Source organism: Mustela nivalis (assembly GCF_964662115.1).
Source record: "Mustela nivalis genome assembly, chromosome: 6".
Taxonomy (NCBI): domain Eukaryota; kingdom Metazoa; phylum Chordata; class Mammalia; order Carnivora; family Mustelidae; genus Mustela; species Mustela nivalis.
Genome location: NC_139025.1, coordinates 53,173,263 through 53,199,119, shown reverse-complemented (window position 1 = coordinate 53,199,119; position 25,857 = coordinate 53,173,263). Strand labels below are relative to the sequence as shown.

Sequence of the window (25,857 nt, the reverse complement as noted above, 5' to 3'; positions counted from 1 at the left end):
GGCAGAGAGGCAGGCAGAGAGAGAGGAGGAAGCAGGCTCCCCGCGGAGCAGAGAGTCCAATGTGGGGCTCCATCCCACGACCCTGGGATCATGACCTGAGCCAAAGGCATAGGCTTTAACCCACTGAGCTGCCAGGCACCCCACAATATCATTTTGATATTATTTGATTAATCTGTAACTTCCCAAGTTTATTAGTGTTTTCGGATGTTTTCCCCAAACAGGATGGTTGGATTTATAAATATAGCTTCTAGCTGAGGCCTCCTAGGTACCTTTGCCTACTAAGTGAGTGTCAAAGACAAAATGCAGCAATGTCCACAATAGCCAAACTATGGAAAGAACCTAGATGTCCATCAACAGATGAATGGATCAAGAAGATGTGGTATATATACACAATGGAATACTATACAGCCATCAAAAGAAATGAAATCTTGCCATTTGCGACAACATGGATGGAACTAGAGAGGAACGAATTTCTAATGGTGAACTCGGAAGCACTGTGGCAAGTGAATGGTGGAGAGAGATAGAACAGGGAGAAGAGAATTTATAAGGCTCTGAAAATCACAGCACACAGCCATCCCTTTGTCTCACCTACTGACAGTCAATTGTGGTGGCAGAATCAGGACACAAGTGCAAAACCATTTCAGTTGGTTTCTCAAGAACCTGCAAAGGCATGCTATACCTCTTGCTCTTAGAGTAAGTCATAGGTTGAATGTGGGTAGTTTTCACTGCCCTTCAGAAATCAAGATTATGAGTCCTGCCAAAAACTGCCCTTCAGAAATCAAGATTATGAGTCCTGCCTATATGTATGTCTATTCTACAGTAATCTAACATTTTCTGTAAGAAAATGGAAGGACATTTATTGGGCACCTATCCTGTACTCTGCTAGGAAATTTATGTTATTAAGTAGGTATAGGACCAGCTTCATGGGCACATGACAAATGCAACCACACAGAGCCCTGTTATCAGAAGGGCCCTTCACTTGTTTGGAAGCTCTGCTGTTGCCGTCATGAAATTCTATTTCTGAGTGTGTGTTTTATAAGTAAAGTTTGGTGCGACAATGGAGAGCACATATGAACAGAGTAAATACATCCATATGCCCACAATAACTTGCCAGTCCATTCACACATAGCCTTCCTGGCTTCCATAAAATGCTTATTTCACTGTGAGTCTACTGTAATCCAATGCACAATGGGTCCACCAGAACTCTATATTCATGTACCATACAACACGTCTATGGCTGAGTAAGTAGGGTCACAAACAGATCAGAAGGTATATGCTTTACCCTTCTCAATGCCAACTTGCTTAGAGCACAAAAAGAATCTATTTAGAGCTTCTGGATTGGTGAACAGGTCAGGGTGGGGGGACAGCAACACACTTGACAGTGGGCATGAAAGCTCCTCCCACTTCCCCCATACCTTGCACTGTACATCTCTTCCATTTGGCTGTTTCTGAGTTACATCCTTTAATAATAAACCAGTGATCTACTCTTTATGTTAATACATCAAAGTTGAAGAAGATACTTTTGATTTTACACATATTAGAATTAAGTCTTCTAGGATATTTTGATATCCCCAAGAAAATCTACACTCCTCAGATTGCAGAAATTCAAACAACATTGACTCAATCTCAAGAAGGTAACCTTCAAATAAAACAGATTATCAGTAAAAAAAAAAAAAAAAAAAAAAAAAAAAAAAGATGATAATGGTATTCTAAGAAACATGAACAACCAAGGAACCCTATCATATCCTTTTTTAGTCACACTACTTCAAATTCATAATGCTGAATTTGATGACACAGTGAAAAAGGAAAAATAAGGCAGCCTATTGCTGGATTCATTCCAGTCCTTCCTTCCTCTTCAGTAAGCTGAAGGTAGACAGTGTTGGTAAAATATGCACATATAAAGAAATGTTTTAAAAAGTTATTTTTGTGCATATTTTCCCCTACTCTTCTGCTAGGAATGAAATATATATGCACATATAAGCTATGAAATGCCAGTGATTCCACACGTAAGTTAAATGCCTTTATATTTGCATTTACAATTATACATTGTAAATATATATTGGCATTATCCAGTATAAACATGAACTGCAAAATTCATGCTAATAATTTAACATTTTAATTTTACTGTACTTGCAATGATTACACTATTATGTCTTATAAATTATAAAATATTTATACAGGGGAAAAAAGTTTTACATATCCATACTTTTAATAGCATTTTTTTTCCTGCTTTTTGAACAAAGAGCCTGGTATTTTAGCTCCGTGACCCACGAATTATGTAGCTGCCCCTGAGTAGGTACTATCCTCCACTTATAGAGTCAGATTAAGTCACTTTCCCAAGATCACAGAACTAGCCAAGTAACAGACACCTGATTCAAGCACGTCTGACTCCATGGAGGTTGCTCCTCTACGGTTGCATACTGCATCCAAATTGCAGCTGGGGAAGGGCCCAAGAAAAACTTGAGCTTAGGGGTGAATCTGTTGCTTCAACTCCTGTCCAGGTAGACTTGTTTGGAGCAAATATTTTGGTTAAGACTCACTCACATATCATGGAATAGCCATAAAGTTAAGAGGCTATTTTAAGAAACTTCTACTAGCATTCTTTTCACTAATCTGTGATCAATTTCTCTACTTAGTAGGTCCACAGATTTGAGATCATCAATTCAATTCAAAGTACATCATGCTCAACTGTCAAATAAGAACCTTAAATTTTCTCTCCGAACTCTTTTTTCTAAGTCCCACATATTTCTACATTCGTATATTGAGTCACATGAAAATATTTCATTTAATTTTTATTGCTATATCATAATTACCACCAAAGTTGTCCAAGGAATCATGTTAATGTGACTCTAATCCAAAATTTTTTAATGACTTTACCCAATTAAATTTTTTGCCTGGTATTTCATAAGCATCCTATTGTCCATAAGACCTTGGTTCTCTAACAATTTATCTTCTGGCTTCAGTGAACATTTTCCTAGATTCACAGCAACAGATTTTAGGCCTCTGTCTTACCTTTTCCAATAACATTTACAAAGTCTGAGTCAGCATGCATATAGACTAAGTAAAGAGATCATAATTCTTTACTACCTATAAATGGTCAGTGATAGAGTTATCTTTTTACCACACTTGCAGGAGGAAATGTGTTTCCAAAGCTAAAAAATACAAATTAGGATAAAGATCTTTCCTTTTAGAAGTCACCATCCAATGTTTGAGGTATATTTTTCTTATATATAAATATATTCTCTTGTTACCCTAGGACTATGGAGTCGCTGCTACAGCGAGAAATGTGAAATATTTTGTTAAAAATTTTTATCACAGCAACTCTTCCTTTGAGATATTCAGAGAATTGAATATATTTTATAGATATTTCCAGACATAAAACACAAATATTGCTGTCAAGAAAATTTCCTCTAAGAATGATGCAGCAAAGATGTTACTGTCAGAAAAACAATGAATTCTTCAATGATAATTTCTATAATACATTCCTGAGAGTGTAGAAATAACACTACATAAATATTCTTATTTGAACAACTTGAGAAGACATGCATAAACATAAACTGTATTTATAGGTTTAAAAATTGTACTACATAAAGCCTGAAAAAAATATTTTTTTTTATTTTTCAAATCCATGGAGTCTCACTGCTAGCCAAAAACAAAATGAAAAGTGGAGGATTCAAAGACACACAACCAGGGACTTTTAGACCAAACCTAAATGTAGTTTGTCATCATAAAATGCTTTTAAATAAGGGAAATTATTATTTTCCTATGCCAAAAACTGTCCTTCTGGTCTCCACAGCTCAAAAGCCAGAAAAAAATTCTCAAGGGAAAAAAAATAAAAATAGTGAACCTACTATAAAAGTAGTAACTAAAAGCAAAGGGGGTTTTGTTTTTGTTTTGTTTTTTGGATATGGAAACTGGGAAATCACAGGATTCTTATTTTATTTTTTTTAAGATTTTATTTATTATTTATTTGAGAGAGAGAGAGCATGAGCCAGGTTAAGGGGCAGAGGAAGAAGCAGACTCCCCGCTGATCAGGGAGACTTGACACAGGGCTCCATCCCAGGATTCCAGGATCGTGACCTGAGCCCTATGCAGATGCTCAACCAGCTAAGCCACTCAAGCGCCCCATAGGATTCTAATCTTAAAAAACATAAACTACATAAGTATAGTATAATAAATATGTCATTTGTGATACTGCAATACCAGTAGTATGATAGGCAGCCTTTCAAGATTGCTCCAATAATCACAGCCTCCTGGTATTCCTCATACTCATGTCCTAAGGAGTCTTTTCCCACCTTGTCTCATGGCTAGTCTGTATAACAAATAGTGCAGAAATTAAAGATATTGCCACTTCTGCCTTGTTCTCTCTTAAGATTACTAGCCCTGAGGGATGCCAGATGCCATGTCATGAAGACACTTAAGCAGCCTGTTGAGGGGTCTGAGTGAGGAGAAACTAAGGCCTACCACCATTAGCCAAGAGCAAGTTGCCAGGCACAAAAGCAAACCACTTTGGATGTAAATCCTCTAGCCCATATCAAGTCTTCATATGACAGCTGCCTCGACTTACATCTTTTTTTTTTTTTTTTTTTTTTTTTAGATGAAAAGGGAAGAAGGTCATAGGGAGAAGCAGATGCTCCCCCCACCGCCAGCCCCCCACCGTGGAGCCAGGAGCTCAATGTGGGACTTGAACCCCAGGACTCTGGGACCATGACCTGAGCTGAAGGCAGTCCCCTAATCAACCAAGCCACCCAGGCGCCCTTGGCTTACATCTTTTTTTTTTTTTTTTAATATTTTATTTATTGACAGAGAGAGAGAGATCACAAGTAGGCAGAGAGGCAAGCAGAGAGAGAGGAGGAAGCAGGCTCTCTGCTGAGAAGAGAGCCCGATGTGGGGCTTGATCCCAGGACCCTGAGATCATGACCTGAGCCGAAGGCAGAGGCTTAACCCACTGAGCCACCCAGGCGCCCCCCTTGGCTTACATCTTGATTGCAACCTCAAGTTAGAATCACCCAGCTAAAGTGCTTCTGCATTTCGCACCCACAGAAACTGTATAATGTTTATTGTTTAAAGAACAAAAAAAAAAAAAAAAAATTGAGCACCTGGGTGGCTCTGTTGGTTAAGCATCTGACTCTTGATTTCGGTGCAGGTCATGATCACAAGGTTGTGAGACAGGACTCCTGTGCACTGGGAATGGAGCCTGCTTAAGATTCTCTCTTTTCTGCCCTTTTGGCCCCTCCCCCTCTCTCCCTAAAAATAAAATAAACCACCATAGTTTTGCAGTAATTTGTTATGAAGCAATAGATAACCAATATGATGGCCTTAACCTGATAGGTAGATGTCCTGTACCCAAAAGTGAGCAATCCTTAGACTCATGGCCATTAGATATCAAACTCACAACAGTAATAACTTGCAACACAAGATGTCAATTTAATAATTTATTATGAGAGGGCGCCTGGGTGGCTCAGTGGGTTAAGCCGCTGCCTTCGGCTCAGGTCATGATCTCAGGGTCCTGGGATCGAGTCCCGCATCGGGCTCTCTGCTCAGCAGAGAGCCTGCTTCCCTCTCTCTCTCTCTGCCTGCCTCTCCAACTACTTGTGATTTCTCTCTGTCAAATAAATAAATAAAATCTTTAAAAAAAAATAAATAATAAATAATAAATAAATAATTTATTATGAGAAATGGACCAGTCATTGCTCAGGGTGCTAGGTATATTAAAGAGGCCAAATTAAGATCCAATGACTGTTTCATGAAGGTAGAAATAGGAAAAGGATCATTGGATTATTTTACAGAATATATTCACAAACTACAGAGCTTAAATTTTAAAATTTTTTCACTTTTCTAGAATGTTTATTTCAAAAGAACTAGTCACTAAAACCAGAGCACCCTTTAAATGTACAAGCAGAATAGGTTCCAGGAGCCTCTGATGTAATCAGTTCTAAAACTATAACAGTCATTAAGGCACTCTAGGAAATACTACAGGATATCCCTAAGTTTTCAGAGACAGCATCTGTACGCTCCCATAAAAATCATCTCATTTTACAATAGAAAGCACTGCTCTGCCCCAGCCACTCCAGCATGCTTCTGTGCTGAAGGTGTTGCTGGAACCCATCTGCAAACAAAGTCTCCAATTTTCCTAACCCTCTAAAAACTTCTCCCCCACATAAATGCAAAACCAGACTCAGGTACACCTAACCAAGAAAGTTTCTTTGACTTTACTTTTCATTTCCTTCCTCCTTCTCCCCCAATTAATTTCTTATTGCAGCTTTTTCCTCCAGAGAGCTAATTTATTTAATGTCTGATATTCTCTTTTTTAAGATTTTTTAAATTTTTTAAGATTTTTAATTTTTTATTTGACAGAGAGACAGACAGCAAGAGAGGGAACACAGCAGGGGGAGTGGGAGAGGGAGAAGCAGGCTTCCTGCTGAGCAGGAAGCCCAATGCCAGGCTCAATCCCAGGGTCCTGGGATCATGACCTGAGCCAGAGGCAGGCATTTAATGACTGAGCCACCCAGGCACCCCTGATGTCTGATATTCTATTTAACGTATCATCCTTCCCAGGAAGTTTGCATTTTTACCAGGAAAATGCCTGTCTGGACATATTTCAGGCTTCAGGACCTCTGATAAGGTCATAATTTTTCAATTTTAGTATGTGTAAGAATCATTAAGAGCTATTTAAAATGTTATTTCCTGGACTCACTTCTACAGACTTTTAATCCACCAATCTAAGGTAGGGCCCAGAAACTTGCATTTATAACAAACCACTTCCTCCTACCCTTAGTGATGCTTATGAAAGCAACTGAAGACCATGCTTTGAGGAAGTGTTATAAAGGAAGATACTTGGGGACTAAAGAAGTCTAGGTTATCGGAAACCACCAGCAACTATAGCTTCCTCCCTTTCTTTAACCAGTATTCAACCTCCTTGCAATTAGGATTATTTTGATTCCTCACCAGTTGCAATTATCCTGTTGCTCACCCTGCAAATCTAGACCCATAGAGTCCACTTTCCTAATAGGCATACAAATCACATCTTTTTTCAGATGGACTTCACACCCTGCAAATCTGGACCCATAGAGTCCACTTTCCTAATAGGCATACAAATCACATCTTTTTTCAGATGGACTTCATGTTAAAGTCAGGCTCTTGTCTTCTGCTCAGAGAGTAATTCTACTGACCTTAACTGATCCATCTCCCATGATTTCTGGCTTGAGGCTCTTTTCCCATTCTGTCATTTCAGCAGTTGCCTGTTCTTCGGGATTTCCAAGTTTGACAAGCTGTCGATCTCTGAGGACCACAGACCCCATTCTGCTGACCCAGAGACTTGACACTAACTCCCCCAGCCTCTTTTTCCAGGGCTTGTTAATGGACCACACACATATTTTAAAATCTGGGTAGTTGGGGATGGAATCCAGAAACACACATTTAATAAGTTCCCCAGGTATACTCAGTATAGGTATCACCGGTATTAAGCAATTTCTCAAAATTGCCTAATGATAAAAAGCACCAGGATGCTGAAAGAATAGCTTCCTAGACCTTACCCTCTAATGATTCTGAATGGGGACAAAGTGGACCTTATTTTTAACAAGTATTTTGGGCAATTCTAATAACTGGACAATTTGAGAAACCCTGGTCTCAAGTAACAGTTTAGGACTTTAACATCAGGGTGTCCTTCTGACTTCAGTTTGATATTGGTTTGAACATTAAAGCTAAGAGCATGAAGTTAGCTGGTATTAGAGAAGTAATCCTCAGAAGATAACAAATAGCTTAACAAGGAGTCTTGCACTTACATTTCACCTCTCAAATACAAATACGTTCAGTGGTAATGAAGGGATTTTCAAATAATACTAAGTCCTTAAAAACTCATGGTACAAGAGTGAGATTTTTCTGCTCCCTTTTAAAAGATGAATCACTTCAGTTCTCTAAATCATGTTTCAAATTTAGCCTTACAAATAAAACACTTAGAAGGGAAAAATCTTTGGCAGATATACTATAATATTATATATAATATACATATATTTATACATTAAATAAGTGTTACATAAATATATATTTAATATATATATATGATTCAACTATTCATGTTTGAAACACTATTCTAGATACATAATTACTACTGGAGTTTGTTTTTAAATATTTTGAGTTAAATATTGGTGACCCAGGTCTCTATCCTCATTCTACCAAATCTCTTCTAAATCTCAGAATATCTTTGGAATTTACCTTTAGGTGTACAAATCATTGATTTCCTAAAATAAACAGGGAGAATAGAAGGGAGGTTCAAATTTTCAATTAATAAGATCAGTCAAGTAGCATACCTCCTCTTATAAACTGTTTAACAATATTAAAAAATCACAAAAAGTTGTAATTTTATAGACTGTGGTCATTCTATCACAAAATGTTTAAAATATTGAGAAATATTGCTAGAAGATGGAGCTGGAGAGTGTTATGTGGTCTCCAATTTGTGCACACAAAAATACAGAATTCCTTTCTGGGGCATCTGGGTGGCTTGGTCGGTTAAGTGTCTGCATTCTGCTCAGGTCAGGATCTCAGGGTTGGGATCTAGCCACATGTGGGGCTCCCTGTGCTGCCAGGAGCCTTCTTCACCCCCTCCCTGTGCTCCCCTGCAAGTGTACTCTTTCTCTCAAATAAATAAAATAAAAAGCTAAAAAATAATAATAATTCCTTGGTTGATAATGTCATTCCTAGGGAGATAAACTAGTGTTTTATCAAGGAACTCATGATTTTTATAGTATTCACCTGGCACCTGGATAGCAAGGGATAATGAAAAAAGGACCTGGATTTAGAAGACGTAAGACCTGAGTTCAAATTCTAGCTGTCATTTTTCGGCTGTGTGTCCCTGGCCAAATGATATAATTATTTCTGTATCTCAGTTGTCTCAACCATGAAAGATAATAGTTCTTGCCCATTTCTACCACAAAAAATTGTTCTGAAATGTTTTGAAAATAAGTGATAAATTATTTTTGAAAATGCTACATGAATTACAAACTGCTATATAAACATAATGTATTGCTTTGTAATTCTGTCTTATTCAACAGTATAAATAATTTTCCTTATCACAAAACATTTTTTTGACAAAATATTTTTATACACCTACTTTTCCCCTTATATTCTATTGCACCAATCAGAGCTTTTTCACCAATATGTCTGCCAAGTTCAGAGATCTTCGGGGCATACCCAATAATAAGGCAAACTGCTGCTGCTGCAGGGAGTGGGAAGGGATGCACAGGACCCTCCCACTGAACAAGCCCCTGAGACATGCTCTGTTCCAAGTGTGTGACCAGCCTTGGGCTGGGGTGCTGCTGCTACATCCTCTTCTCACTTGCTGTACTAGCTTCCTGTTGCTGCTATAACAAATTACCACACATTGAGTGGCTTAAAATAAATTTATTCTCTTACAATTTCAGAGGTTCGAAGTCCTAAATGAGTCTTACCGAGTGTGGGGAGTGGTCAAGGTATCAGCAGGGTTTTGTTACCTCTGGAAGCTCTGGGGAGCTGAATCTAGTTTCCTTACCTTTTCCAGCTCTGAGAAGCCACCTGCATTTCTTGGCTTAGGGTCCCTTCCTCTGTCTTCAAAGCCAGCAGAATAGCATCTTCAAATCTCTTTCTCGGGGGCCATTATTCTATCCAACACACTTGTTCTATCTACTCTTTTTAAAGGTTATCTCCTCAAGCAAAGTATGGGCCTGTCTGCCTAGATCCCCATTGTATTATTGCCCCTGCCTAGATCCCCATTGTATTGTTGCCCCCACAAAAACAGATTCAGTTTAAAGATTTTTATTGCTAATCACTATGGAGGAGTGAATAGGAACAATAAAATTATTAAATGAAGGGCACTAAAAGGTCCAGGAAAACTTATAAAGTCAGAGATAGAAAGTGGATGAGAGGGGTGCCTAGGTGGCGCAGTCAATTAAGGGCCAGACTCTTGGTTTCCCCTCAGGTCATGACTTCAGGGTTCTGAGATGAGCTCCAGGTTGGGCTCCACAGTCAGCAGAGTCCTCCCTCACTCTCCCCCTCTGCCTTTCCCCCTCTTCCCCTTTCCCTATTCATGCTTGCTCTTCTGCTCTTGCTCTTTATCTCTACCTACCCTCACCACCCTATCCCATATATATCCTGTGTATTAGCACTTGCTCACATCTCCACAGGCCTTCCCAGGTCAGATTAGGAATGCTTTCCCATAAGGTCTGTTCATATCACCATCATCACACATACAAAATGCTAATATACTCTCTCTAATGTATCTCTCTCCCCATTATACTGTGAGCTCTTGAGATCCAGGCCCACCTCTTCCTCACAGTTATAATCCATATAACTGGTACCTAATAACATAGTAACTGATACATAATAAGTGTTCAAGGAAGGAAGGAAATACTAAAAGACTAAAGGAAATCATGAGAAGCATACAAAACATACAATTTATTATATGGAGATATCCATAGCACAAGCTGGAACTAATGTAACTATCCAGCAATAAGAATGTTAAATGCATTCTATTTTCTCTATAATTTTTCTTTCATGTTTTACAGGATATTTAAAGTCATGGAAGGGTGCTATATTATATAAGCAGGACACAAAGTCGTATAAATAATATTACTGCAACTGTGTTTGAAAATAACCATATGAATAGAAAATATAAGTAAGTAAAAATACTAAAAATCAACAATAAATTGTGGGCTAATTGTGGGTAAATTTATTTTCTCCTAAAATATTTTTTTCAAACTTCCTATTTTAAAATAAAATTACTTTGGGGCGCCTGGGTGGCTCAGTGGGTTAAGCCGCTGCCTTCGGCTCAGGTCATGATCTCAGGGTTCTGGGATCGAGTCCCGCATCGGGCTCTCTGCTCGGCAGGGAGCCTGCTTCCTTCCCTTCCTCTCTCTCTGCCTACTTGTGATCTCTCGCTGTCAAATAAATAAATAAAATTTAAAAAAATAAATAAATAAATAAAAAATAAAATAAAATTACTTTTATAAATAATTTTGTATAATACCCATTCATTTTAGAAAAATTAGGAAATTTAGATAAATAAAAATAAGAAATTTAAATCACATGTCATCCCATGATAGACATAGATAGATAAATAGACAGATAATGTTGTATTTAATGGGCTAAACCTGATAGGATACATTCAGAAGAAAAAAAAAAATATATATATATATATTATATATATTATAAATATATGATATTTATATTTATAAATAAATGAGCAAGTGCTAATACACAGGATATATATAAAATATATTATATAAATATATATATTTATAATATATAATTTTTATATATATATATATATATATATATATTTTTTTTTTTTTTTAATGCTGCCTCCTTCAAAGTGGTTCTAGCAGCTCTCCCTTCCCCTCTCCCAGATATCTTGACTACTTTGCCAGGCACTTTTGACCTTTTAGAACAATATATCCTCTCTCCTCTTATGGAACTGATCCAAGGATTAGAGACCTACAGGGGCACAAAGGCAGTAGAAGGAGACTGTTATGTTCTTTTACCCTCGTGTTTTACCTCCGCCTTCCTCCTCCTGGCTCTAAGAGTTTGGGTCTGACTAGCAGGAGGGATGAAAACAAAGGTCTTTTTTATTTAGCTGCTGCCTTGTATCAATTACCCACTGTCATAGCAGTCAATAAAATTCTAGTTCTCTCTCATGGGGGAAGAGCACTGTTCTCATATTTCTTTAGAGACACCTGCCCACCTCTGTGCATAGGTCCACCTGTATCATTGCCTGACACCAGCAATGCTTTCTAGATTACTAACCCTCCTCCCATTATTTACCCTCTGGCAGTTCATCTAGTTTTTTTTCCTACTGGACTCCCTCTCCACAGCAAGGACCCTCTTTGGGGGGACACTTTCAAGACCATTAACATGCTCTTCAGTGTCTACTTGGCTCAAAGAATTCATATATCTTTCTCCCTGCCCATTCCCACGACTGTCCTCTTTCAAGTAGCCTCTCAAAGTAAGGATTGTCCAAGTGAGGAAAAGTGGCCAGTTTGATCCTCCTTAAATTTGGCCCCAAAGCCCTGGTCATAGGTATCTAGTTCTCTCATAAATTTTCACATGGTCCATATCTTGTGTTTGTGCTATTCAGCAGACAGCCAGAAGGAGAACAAGCTGCCAGGTTCCCCTTATTGTAAGTACCCATCCAGCCTCATTGAGGGAACCTCTCATGTCTTCCTCAATTTGGCTTTTGGAGAAGACTCAAGACTCAGCTACTATAAGCTCTTTCCAAAGAATCCTCATAATATATGTCCAGGCTCTACTTAAATAGGCTGATAATAATGATGGATGGATATTGGGCTGAGCTGGTCCAGCATCTTACAGCAAGTTCTCTGCCTTATTACCTCTCTTGAAAATGTGGGGGCACTTATTGCTCATTGTCCTCCGCTTTACGACTTAGCCAGAATTCCATAACAACAGAAAAAGTCACATTTAACATCAATTATGTACGTACACTTTTGCAAAAGTGGGATGAGGTCTCAAAATGTTTGGCTGGCCTATTTTGTCCTTGGTATTAAGATAAACAAAAAGAGGGGCATCTGGGAAGCTCAGCTCTTAAGCACATGCTTTCGGCTCACTCAGGTCATGATCCCAGGGTCCTGAGATTGAGCCCTTATCAGGCTCCCTGCTCAGCAGTAAGCCTGCTTATCCCTCTCCCACTCCCCCTACTTGTGTTCCCTCTCTCACTGTATCTCTTTCTGTCAAATAAATAAATAAAATCTTTTTTAAAAAAGGTAAACAAAAAGAATAATATGATGAAATCCCTATCCTTTAAAAAGCTTGCAATGCAGCACAGAAGATAAGATATACGAACAAATAACCAATAAAAAGGATTACAAATGTTGTAAAAGTGACAAAACAAACAAACAAAGCATTATAGGTGATTCAAAAACAGCGTATTGCTTCTGGTGTGGAGTACAGAGGAACATTTATTAGGAGAGGTTAAATTTCAGCCACGGGGCGCCTGGGTGGCTCAGTAGGTTGAAGCCTCTGCCTTCGGCTCAGGTCATGGTCTCAGGGTCCTGGGATAGAGCCCTCCATCAGGCTCTCTGCTCAGCAGGGAGCCTGCTTCCTCCTCTCTCTCTGCCTGCCTCTCTGCCTACTTGTGATCTCTGTATGTCAAATAAATAAATAAAATCCTTTTAAATAAATAAATAAATAAATTTCAGCCAGATTCTGAAGAATTGGTAAGATAGAGGTAGGAGAATGCATATTCCAGGGATAGGAAGGCAGGTGAGTAGGAGTCCAGAGACTGAAAAGCATAGCATTTCTGCAAGGATTACTGAGTAGTCCAATTTTCTAGGGAATACATTATGGTGGAGAACTATAAAACATCTTGGGGCTACATCATAACGGGGTAGGTAGAGAATTTGGACTGTTAATTTGGCAGTGGGGAGGCACTAAAGAATTGTGAATTACAAAGAGACACCACGCTGTGCAAGGGCTTAAGGCAAGAAGGAATGAAGCAAAGAAGTATACGCAATAATCCCTGCCTAAAGGAGAATGGTGGCAGGGGGAATGCAAAGGAACTCACACAGATTGAGGTGGCAATCCACAACCTTTCAAGCATTCAGCCCATCAATCACCCTGATAACAGTAGTACAGCCTTGCTGCAGAGGCTCTGGGTTGACTGTCCACAAGTAATGAAGGATCTGCACTGAGAATACGAATTCCCACTTCTTATACCCCTCAAGGCCGGGGTAATACATTTCCAAAGAGGCTGTCTAGTGTGAAGGATCCACAGTAAAGTCATGGAAAGAAGCAAAGTTAAATAGCTCATAAGGGAATCAAACTCACCAACAAAGGGTCACAAGCACAAGTCAGGAGATTTAAAGGCAGGGCAGAGGAAAGGTGGCAAACTGACTAGAATCTTCTTGAACCTGTCTTTGTAATAAAATGCCCCATAATAGTAAAACTCTGAAATGCCCATAATAAGTAATGACTGGTGCTAGCTGGGAAATAACAGTAAATGCTACTTATGGATTGTGAATATTTAGACTTGCAGTACTAATTTGAAGTTCTGTACAGCATATAATTTTTATCCCCGGTGACTAATAGTGTGTCAATCCATGAACAGGAATTCTTAAAATTCTATGCCGTCTTTATCATTATCATCATCATTATTATTTATTAATTATTATTATTATTATTATCAGAATGCCAGGTTTCATGAAGACTAAGACTCTGTAGTACCCTAGACATTATCTAGTATGCTGTAGCTACCTTGGTGTTTTTACAAATTTCAATTTGAGGCCAGATATAATTAGTGATCAGATGTTTCAAGATTGGGTCAAAAGGGGAAATAATGAAAGTTAAAGAAGCTGTTGTTGGTAAATGAAGGCCATGGCTTATAGAAGCAAGAAAACCAATTGTGCATGTCTAGCAAAAAGATCTGTGAGCTTCTTGGATGGTGCTGTACTGCCATCTACAGACACAGCCACATGCCCATGACATGCAGCATGGTTAAAACTGTAAGTCTAAGACAAAGGCAAGTACCAGTAAAGTAAAACAGAAATGTGAAATTCTAGAACAATCTTTTCAAAGAACTCCTGCCTCAATAGGAAATAGAAATGGTTTCTGAATAAAAAATAAAGGGAAGGGTGTTTTGAAGGAAAAGATACAGATTTTCCCAGAAATCTGAAATAGAAGTATGAGTAAATTAACTACAGAACTTGTAGGATATAAAGATCAAGATAAAAATGGGTGAAAAGAAACAGGGGAAGGAAACAATGAAAGGAAAAGTTTGCTGCAAAGGCAAACTCTATTAATGAGTTGAATAAAAAAGATGATCCAGAATTTTGCAGAGACAATGAAGTTTACTCGATTTTCAATAACAAGTAGCTAGACTGGTCAAATTATGAATCACTTAATAAAAATCATATGTAGGTGCACCTGAGTGGCTCAGTGGGTTGAGCCCCTGGCTTTGGTTTCAGCTCAGATTAAGAATGCATGAGTCTTGAGGGGCACCTGGATGGCTCAGATGGTTAAGCATCCCAGGGTCCTGGGATCAAGTCCTGCATTGGACTCAGTGTTCATTAGGGAGTCTGCTTCTCCCGCTACCCTCTCCCTCTGCCCTTCCCCCTGTTCATCTTCATTCTTGTGCTCTCGACCTCCCTCTCTCTCTCTCTCCCTCACGTGTGTGCAAAAATAAATAAAATCTTCAAAAAAAAAGAACTAATGGGTCATGAGATCAGTGGGTGGCCTCAGGCTCCACCTTCAGTGGGAGTCTGTTTGAGGACTCTCTCCCTCTGCTCCTCCCCTGTGCATGCACTCTCTCAAAAATAAATCAATCTTCTTAAAAAATGATATTTAATGCCATGTCATTTAACATAATGTTATAAACTATTACCAGGACTTCCGATTAGCCCAAAGAATGTATTTAAAAACTTGTATTTTTGCCAAAATTTGAAAGCTCCTGACCTTCCTTCTGGCCAGAGTTCTGCATTTTATGCTCCATTCAACTGAAATAGCTCCTGTATCAGAACTGAAAGGAGGTTTAGGAACACAGAAGAGAGTCACTGGATGTCATCTGAGGTCACTCTGATCTCTGAAATGTATAAGAATGGTTTCAAACTCTTAGCCCATGTCTAAAGGGAAGACCACTGCCTCCCAGGATTCCTGGGGACTCATAATCTCACAACTGCTTTGCAGTCAATTTCCTGAACTGTCTCAGTCCAATTTCATCTCACTCCCAGATTTGGAACCAGTCCTTTTCTTAATTTCTTCAAAACACCATTACCACCAAGAAGAGTCATCCTTAACTGAAGGTTTGGAGGACAAAGGACCTCAAGAGCTAATAAACCGGGGCAGCTGGGTGGCTTAGTGGGTTAAAGCCTCTGCCTATAGCTTGGGTCATGATCCCAGGATCCTGGGATCGAGCCCCACCTCAGGCTCTCTGCTCAGTGGGGAGCCTGCTTCCTCTTCTCTCTCTGCCTGCTTGTGATCTCTGTCTATCAAATAAATAAATAAAATCTTAAAAAAAAGAGCTAGTAAGCTAACATTGATGGTAGGCAATACTGTTCTTTAAAAGTCTAATATGAATACTATGCCACTTCCTTGGGACAGAAGCAGGTACCAGAAGCAGGTAGTTGTAGTTTTAAATAACATTTAAAGAAAATTTTTTTCTTCTGATTAATAAGTCAATTCAACCTCCTTCTTGGCCTAAGAGTGTATTAACAACCACCTTCTCCCTTGTCTTCCAATTCTTTCACACAGTACATTGGGAAAATATTATCTTACACTTGTATAGTATCATATTTTTAATCAGAAACAAACTGTTAAGAGGCATGGGAAGATGGAATGGTTGCTGGTCATGTGACATCAAACGTATCATGGATTCCATTTCTTCTGGGCATTTTATGCCCTCATACACTCTACTCAACCTTGATGTTGCTGTCTTTCTGCTTTTTTAACCTCTCAGCCAATGCCATGCTGCTAAACAGGAAGTATAAAGAAAATAAGAAAAAAAAAATCCCCACAGTAATGAATACCAGATTAAGCACAAATTATTCTAAGTAAGAAAGTAGACATTTTTTAATGTAACTGTTCTTTGTGAATAATTTAAAATTCTGTAAGCTCCTTCAGATATCAGACATATGTTCAGATTTTCCATTCAGGGCCTGTATATCTGTGATAAATCCCAAGCATGAACAGTTTCATCAAAAGGTGGGGCAGGGGAAAGAGGTTGAGAATTTCTGTTTCTTTCAGTTTCAACTTCAAAATGAGTCACTCTCTTTCTGTTCTTCCTCCTTTTCCTCCTCCACTTTTTGGGGGTAAATACAATGTACTTGGCATTTATATTACCTGTTATTTTGCAATGGACTTAAGATTTTGCAGTGGGCTGTTTTTGTCCTCCAAAATTCATGTGTTGAAATCCCAACCATCAATTTGATTATATTAGGAGGCGGTACTTTGGGGAGGTTATTAGCTCATTAGGGTGGAACTTTCATGAATGGTATTAGTGTCCTTTTAAAAGAAAACCCAGAAAGCTCTAGTGCCCCTTCCACATGTCAATAAAATGAAAATGCAATGTATGGAATGAGAGAAAATATTTGCTAACCATATATCCAATAAGGAATTAATAGCCAAATCATTTAAAGAATTCATACAACTCAATAGCAAAAGAAAAAAATCTGATTTTAAAATGGGCAAAGGACATGAATAGGCATTTTTCAATAAAGATCTACAGAGTTCCAACAGGCATATGAAAAGGTACTGAGCATCACTAATTATTAGGGAAATGCAAATCAAAACCACAGCGAGATATCACTTCATACCTGTTAGGATAGCTATTACCAAAAGTCAAAAAACAACAAGTGTTGGCAAGGATGTGAAGAGAGACTCCTTAAACACTGTTGGTGTTAATGCAAAGTGGTATAGCTATTCTGGGAAATAGTACGGAGATTCCTCAAAAAATTAAAAATAGAACTTCTGTGGAATCCAGCAATTCTGTTTCTGGGCATATAGCCAAAGGAAATGAATTCAGTATCTTAAAAAGATATTTGAACCCCCATGTTCATTGCAGCATTATTCACAATCAGCAAGATATGGAAACAATCTAAACAACCTAAATGTCTGTCAATAGATGAATGGATAAAGAAAGTGTGGTATTGAATGGGATAGGTATATAAATTTTCTTTATCTGTTCATCATATGCACAAATAATAGAATATCACTGTGCCCTAAAAAAGAAAGAAATCCTGAACAACATGGATGAATCTGGAGGACATTATACTAAGTAAAATAAGCCAGGCACAGAAAGATAAATACTGCATGATCTCACTTATACTAGAATCCAAAAAAGTCAACCACACAGAAACAGAGAGTATAATGGTACTTACCAGCAACTGGGGAATAACGAAGGTGTTAGTCAAAGGTTACAAACTTTCAGTTATAAGATGAATAAGTTCTGAGACCTAATATACAGCATGGTGCCTACAGTTAATAATGTACTGTACACTTGAAATTTGCCAAGAGTGACTCTTAAGTATTCTTACAGACATACACAAGGTAAATATATGAGGTGATAGATAAATTAGATTGATTGTAATGATCATTTCACATGGAATACATATATCAAAACATCACATTGTATTCCTTAAATATATACAATATTTGTCAATCATACCTCAACAAAGCCAGAAAAAAATTATCTGTGAGGCTAGATCAATTCCCTTCCGTAGGCAAAAATTAAAGCAGACTTAATAACTTTCATGGCCATTTTAAATAATACCAACATTTCTCTCCTATAGTGGATGCCTCTGAAGCCTGAGTCACATTCTCTCAGCCTAACCCCTGATTTCAGCAGCATCTTTGGGGGAGTGTTCTGTATGAGCTTAGACTCCCCCTGAAGTAAGAACTAATGGGAATACTAGAAGACCCTTACTAGAATACTAGTGTACTAGCATTATTATATACTAGTATACTATATATTGTTATATATATTACTATATACTAGTATTACTAGTAATACTAAAACCTTCACTAGGGCACTAATTCAGGGATGATACTCTGCAAGATAGGGGTACTGTCCTCCCAGATGCAGTATGTGCAGTTCAAGCAATGACCAATATAGAGATCTGTGACCCAATAGCTGAATTCATGGGTAGAGAACCAGGGAGTAGATGTGGTATTGGGCCACTCTCTGTCACTCCCAGTGACTCCATGTGTGGAATATGTGCTTCCCTTCCCATTATCTTGGGCTCTCTAATTTGAGGTCCTGGTTCTCAGGTTGGGAGAGGGGGGCAAGGGGTACTCCCACCAGGCAGTACGGCAAGGACTGCACTGAACCTGAAACTATAATTAGCAACCTGATCACTTTGGGATCCTTATGCCAGTTGCCCTGCAGGTAGCAAAAATGTATAACGTTGTAGATGTTAAACTCTGATTATAATAAGGAACCAAGATTTCTGCTTCATAATAAGAGCATGGAAAGGCACATTGGTACCTTGGTACACTTGCTGCCATTTTCTGGTGTTTTCCTATTCAGGTGTAACAGCAGATGGGTAACTGAAGTAACCAGTACCTAATAAAAGCAAAAGACAACCACGGGTTCAGACCCCTCAGGGATGAAGTTCTGTCTTTATCACCAAGCCAAGCAGGGCTACTATACCCACCCAAACACTAGGAAAACTCTAGAGAGAAAATATCAGTCATGGCCTATAACCATGCACAGCAAGAACTAAAGCTTATTCTTCTAACTCACGAGATTGAGTCATATAGAGATTAAGGGCAGCCACCTCCTTAAAGACTCAGTGAAAAAATGGACTTAATGCAGGATACATGTGAATATGAGCTATGTTACAGGGATGGACAGGAGCAAATGCCTCTGGTGTCCACATCTAATCCCCAAGGTCCACCTCTGATTTCAGCCACAACCATGACAGCCCAATGTGACCTCAGATTCCTCCATTCCTGCTGTTTGCCGTGTCAAGAAAACACCATACTACTTTCCCCTGCTTCCAACAGTCACCTCCTATTTAAACTCCCAGCATCCAAATCCTAGCCTCTGGCTCTAGTTTCTGGGGAAAGCAAATTGTAAAAAGCGCTTCTCCTCTATCTTCATTGCCTCTGTATCATCCTCACCACTGCATTCATGGCCCCACCCTGATCCTGCCGCCATCAATGTCCTCCACCACTTCAGCTCCCATCACTCCTTCCCTAAAAACCAAACCTCATAAGGCCAGCATTTCTTCCATTCTTCAAGGTCTATGTTCAGGCCACCAGATCTCTACAAATGAATCACTTATTTGAGGTTCTTTTTAAGTAGAGACCTTATACAAAGGATCTCCAGTCTGCCTTACATTTTCAAGTATAGAACATTTCATACAGGGACTGTCAGGAACTCAAAAACCATTAGTTCTCTTTCCCATCAATCTTATAGGATTCATTAATCAAGGAATAATCAGGAGATCAGAGTTTTACTATTAAACATAGCTTGCTGGGCTAAGGGTTCTCCTGTCAACAGTGAACAAAAGGAGTTGATAGTCCCAGTATTTCCCTTTTCATCTCCATATCCTACTGCTGGGTGAGTCTGTCCATTCCAAGGGTAAAGGTGGAGAAAAAAAGGAAAAACATACCGTACTCCTTTTCCTAAATGTCAAATATCAAATATTCATTCAAATACTGTGTCTCAACACAGACCTATCTATTATCTTAGAAGGGAACTGTGACTGATGCTAGGTTCCGGGTAAAGACTCATACTCCATAACCAATTGATTGTGTCTTACCCACCATAGTCTCAGATATATAACGTATTCAAAGGAAAGACTATAGCCTGTGAAAGATACAAGTCCATCAGTGGTCACTCATGAAAGAACAGTCATTAGGTAGTAAGAAAAGGGTGGAGGGAAAGAGAAAAAAAAAAAAAAGCAGCCATTATGTAGTGTGCTAATGCCCTCAGTCCTAAGAGCAAACACCTTACCAAAATCTCTAAATATTTCTGTCACTGTGCTGCATATGCCTCTGTCATAATTAAGATCTGAATCCTCAGGCTTATATCCTCATGGCATCCTCATGGCACAGCAAAGGGGCTAATTCAAACCTGATTTAAGCCTGGGGCCCTTAAGCCCTATAAAATAATTATTGCCACAAGGGAATCCCCTAGCCTTTTAGATACTGATGTGAGGCTCTCTTGGAAAATTAAATTTATAAATAAGAGCAAGATAGAGGACACTTCATATCCTTGAAATATGTCCAGAAATATCTATCTCTCCCCCTCTCCTTTCTCCTGCCTCATCTTAACCATTGGAACTACTGCCTAAATTCCCCACAGCCAAGGCATTGCCGTAAAATATACCACAGTGGGTATGGATCTCTGACCCAATGAGTAACAAATTAAAATTAAGTTGTCTGCACTTGACAAATGGGATACCACGAACCTTCCCCTCCCCCCATTAAAAAAGTTAATACTGATGTAAATTAGAATATTCAGTGATTGAAATCCTTTATACAAGACAACCCATTTAGAGAAGGGGTGGCTATCCTCACTGCTTTTTCATTTAATAATCTAATTTTGCCTGTACTTTAGCTTAGAAATAATGAATGGTGCCTCATAGTGGACTATACAATCTTAAATGCCTTGATCCTTCCTATCAAGGCTCCTAGTCCCAATATTATTGAAATTATTGACTTTCCAATCGCCAACTAATAAATATTTTGGTATTGTAGATTTGATTAAATGTTCTATTTAGTGACTATTTCAACAGACTTTCAACTGCAGGCTGCCTTTACCATCAAAATAGAGTACTTGTTTACTTAGCTGTCCATAGGATACCTCAACAGTCTTAAAATCACACATAATCTTTGCAAGCAAGAGCTTAACTACATCCAATTTTCTCCAGGGTCACAGGTATGACATTACATTGATTCACAAGTATTAACATTATATTGATTACACTGATCTCCACTAAGAAGACTTATTGGAAGCACTCATTTGGGATAATTACTCACAAAAGAGTTCAGAAAAGGAGACTAACAGGGCTCCCTGCTTAACGGTGAGTCGGCTTCTTCCTCAGCCTCCTCTCCCTGCTCATGTTCTGTATCTGTATCTTCCTCTCTCTCAAATTAAAACACGCACACACTAAAAAGAAAGAAAGAAAGAATGAAAGAAAGAAAGAAAAAAGAAAAAGGGGACTGACTGAGCCATTGGCTCACACATAATGCAACGTACCATTGTTTCATTTAAATGTCTAGTAAGTACTCAGTAAAACAAGGACTGCTCCATTCCTGACAAGGTCAAGAACCTCAGCACCCACAATATCTTTTAGTTCTTTTTTGGGTTCTGCAGACAACATATTCCTCATTTACACACTGTACTTAAGGTCATTTATACTATTATTTGTAAATTAGCCTGTAGTTAATTGTCCCTCTCCAAAAAAAGGCTCTAGAATCTATCCAGATCACAATATAATAGGTATTCTCATTAGTGCTCAGAAATTCCTTCACCACTGAAGCTTTATCAACCTTCTCTCAAGCCTCCTGCAGGCTCTGGATCCATCCATGATGGCCATAAACTGTCCATGGGTTTCTTATGCAAAAAACTGCTCTCCTCAGCCCTGTGTTAGACACCATGAGAGCAGCAATTGCTGGCCATAAACTGGGCTCTCCTGGAAATAAAATCTCTCACAGGCCCTAAGTCCATGATTCTCCCAGACCCAGCTGCCCATTAGGCTTGGCTCATGGAAGCAGCTCCTCACAAGTTTGGCAGAGCTACAGAGATCTGTAGCTACTTGCTAGAGAATGGATCCACAAAGCTGGACGTTGTTGCCAGACATCATGGTGCTAGAGAAGGTCAAACTTCTCCTAGACCGCTCGGCTACCTGGAGAACTCCTTGGGATCAAATGAGTTAATAGCAGTGGAACTTCCTATACTTTACAGAATTCCCTGGGCATAAGAAAAAAGGTGATTCCAAATGGAAGTACAGAGAGTGAGGAGGAATAAAAAGCAATAGAAATGGTAAATATGTGGGTGAATCTAAATGAATATTGACCATACAGAGAAAAATAATAAAATAATATTTTTATGAGGTTTCAAATATAGAGAGAATTAAAATATCAATAAAAATACAACAAGCCAAGAAGGAGTTAATTGTTCCAAGGTCCTAACATCATTTGGGAGGAAAGTATAAATTAATATTAGACTTTGATGAGTCAAAAATGCATGCTGTAGGGTTCCTGGGTGGCTCAGTCCATTAAGCTTCTGTCTTCAGCTCAGGTCATGATCTTGGGGGTCCTGGGTCCTGGGATCAAGCCTACGTTAGGCTCCCTCCTCAGTAAGGAGTCTGCTTTTCCCTCTCCCTCTGTTCCTCACCCCTCGCCCATGCTTGCTTGTGCTCTCTCTTACATAAATAAATAAACTCCTTAAAAATAAATATTACATGTTTAACTTCTAGGGAAACTGCTTAAAAGAACAGTAAAAAGTATGCCTAACTTCCAATTCAAGAAAAAACTGGAATAACATAATAAGTCCAAAACTTTTCTCTTCTTTCAGAGAAAAGGGGACATAGAATAGGTAAGACAAAAAGAAAACACAGTAAAACAGTCAACTTGAAGATATATCAAAAATAGATTAAATGTAAATATTCCTATTAAAAGACAAAATTAGATTGGATTAAAGAAAGAAAACCCAACTATGTGCTCTTTACAAGATGCACATCGAAAATATAAGATTAAGAAAGGCCAAAATCACAATAGAACACAAAAAGATCTACCACGCAAACACTAACAGAAAGCTGGTATATGACTATATCAATATAAAAAATGAACTTCAGGGATGCCTGGGTGGCTCAGTTCATTAAGCGGCTGCCTTTGGCTCAGGTCATGATCCCAGCATCCTGGGATCCCACATCGGGCTCCTTGTTCTGTAGGGAGCCTGCTTCTCCCTCTGCCACTCTGTCTGCCTGTGCTCGCTCTCTCTCTCTCTCTCTGACAAATAAATAAATAAAATCTTTAAAAAAATAAAAATATAAATAAATAAATAATGAACTTCAAAGCCAAAAGTATTGCTAGAGATAAAGGTCACTTTATCATCTTAAAAGGTTCAATTCACCAGGAAGTTAAAATAACCTAAATTTATACACTCTTAATTCCCATCCCTCATTAAATTCCCATGGAGAAATTAAAGTGCAAATACAAAGAAATTAAGGTCCCAAAGAAATCAGAGCTCCTATTTCTTCCCCTCAATCTCTTACTCTGCCCTCTGCTCTCTGTCCAACCAGAGAGCAACGTCAGAGGCCTAGCTGCCTTCTTCAGTTACAGCCTAGTGGCTCTTACCAAGAATGAGAGTTGCTCCTTGGCATTACCAAAGTTAAATTAATCCTAACTGCAACACTTAGGTGTCTCATTCCTCAACTTCAATGTTGTCAATAAAACACATGAATATCAATATTACTCTCCCACTCATTTGAAAATTTACACCCAAATGTGGTAACTGCCCCAGTGGCATTTCCCAGACAAAGCAAATTTTCCCACATTGCTGTCATCTGCCATGAATCATAACAGAGATTGAGTGTTATCTGAGAGGAGAAGGATAGACAGAAAAAGCAAGAGGGGGATGTGGAATATTCTCCATGGTTTCTGTCTTAAAAGATGCTGGTGAGTTCATACTAAACATTGGAGACTATAGTTTTGAAATTAAATATAACTGAAGTCAGTGAAATCCATGGCTTACCAAAACCCCAGGTGGCGGTAATCCATGAGGCTGCTCCTGTCTTCTTTTATTCTTAGAGGGTCCAAGCAGATGAAATAATCTTTGTCAAGTGATTCTCATCAAAATCTGTTTTCCTCTGATTTCTTAATTCCTGAGGTCTTGGTTAATCTTCACTACTCCAAAGGCAGCATCAAAAAATAAAAATCCAAATAAATAATAATCCCTTGCTGCAAAAGGACCTGATCTTCCCTGGAAAACAAAATTGTCCTTGTTGAAAGACTAGAGACATGAAATGAGTGCTGTCCAGCCACAAAATACCCTCCTAAAAAGCCAGAGCACCAAAGCTCTATCATTTTGAGTTTAGTTTTCTCTGGTCCCAGAAAGAGTTTGCCCTTTCCCTACATACTCGGTTCATAACATTTGAAGCTATCTCTGCAGGTCTACAAGTACCTACAGAGGTTCTTCTCTCCCCGAGGAAATACTCTCCCCTAGCAAGACCAGACCCCTGCTTGCTCAGGCTTCCATCTCACTCAAACCTGTTCTGACCACAAAATGAACACTTTTTCTCGCCAAATCCAGCCACCGGCCCCATGTCAGCAACACCATCTGCAGCTGGGCTGCCACAATTTAAATCAGCTGTGGCATTTCACACAAAAGGCAAAGTCTTCCACATAGCACTTTGACTCTAAATTCCAGACTCTCTGCTTATACCCATTCAGCCTCACAATGAACAGTAATTTTTAGGAATGCAAGGTGAAGTTTGGATATTGGGCTCTTATCAAGCTCAGATCCTGCCCTACCACTCACCTCTCCTGACTGCATATTTTCCAAGCAAGACAACCATAGTTAAGAACAGTAACCAATGCAGAATTGACCACTTTATTAACTTCCAAACCAGCACCCAATAACTCCCAAAGCTGAGGTCTGACAGAAGCTGGATTGAATAATACGATTTAGCCCTGAAGGCCTAAACATGCCTTCCTATCTCCTCCCCCAGGAAATAAAAATAAAAAGAGGTCTTAAGGGAAAACAGAATCTGCCATTAAGTAACCACCCTGTTTCAGACATGGAAGGTGGAAGAAAAGACCAACAGATAGACCATCTTGTCTAGACAGCTCAACAAGACAATTTAAGATGCAAAAGAAGAAACTGCCTGGCCTTCTCTTGTGGGTGCTTACCACACAAAGGTAGGGAAAAAATAAATAAAAATAAAACAGGATACCAGTTACAGTGTTTACATTTAAAGCACAGTACACTGTCTACTAGTAATGCAGACTCCAATGAATATCCTAGGCTCTAGCTAGCCAGAATATCAATTTTTCCTCCCTTGGAAAGGAGACTCTCAGAAAGGAATCAAAAGAGGGCAGAAAAGTTTAGAAAAATGGATTTACACAAACATGAGCACATAACTGCCACACACAAAAACATACATACACTGAGTATATACCTACACTTGGGTATAGGACAAAGACTAATTTCTAGGGAAGCATTAGAATACCATCACAGGTAAACAGATAACTGCATAAGAGTTGGAACCAAGACATAAAACCAGTACTATTGGCTCAATCAGGGCTGGGACTAAGGTGAACCAAGCGTGATGCCTAGGGCCTCCTCAGTTTTGTGCCTGAGCCTGTCATTTGCTTTTAGTCTTATCCTTGGACTAAATCAGTATGTGTGATGGGAAGCAATGTGAT

At 38.8% G+C, this 25,857-nt stretch overlaps 1 protein-coding gene across 9 annotated transcripts in view; it reads right to left on the bottom strand.

Annotated features, from left to right (window-relative positions):
- Positions 1 to 25,857, bottom strand: part of LOC309867026 (uncharacterized protein) — a 173,056-nt gene that overhangs the window by 120,302 nt on the left and 26,897 nt on the right. Inside the window, exons 2-4 of one of the 9 annotated variants that reach the window (XR_014312933.1) lie at positions 24,185 to 24,412; positions 18,962 to 19,039; positions 11,415 to 11,466 (exon numbers count right to left, since the gene is read on the bottom strand). The exons of 7 other annotated variants lie outside the window; for them this stretch is intronic. The gene's annotated coding sequence lies outside the window, so the exon portion shown is untranslated. Of the gene's footprint in view, positions 1 to 11,414; positions 11,467 to 18,961; positions 19,040 to 24,184; positions 24,413 to 25,857 lie in introns of those variants that run through there. One more of the 9 variants, XR_014312932.1, reaches the window with a different exon arrangement.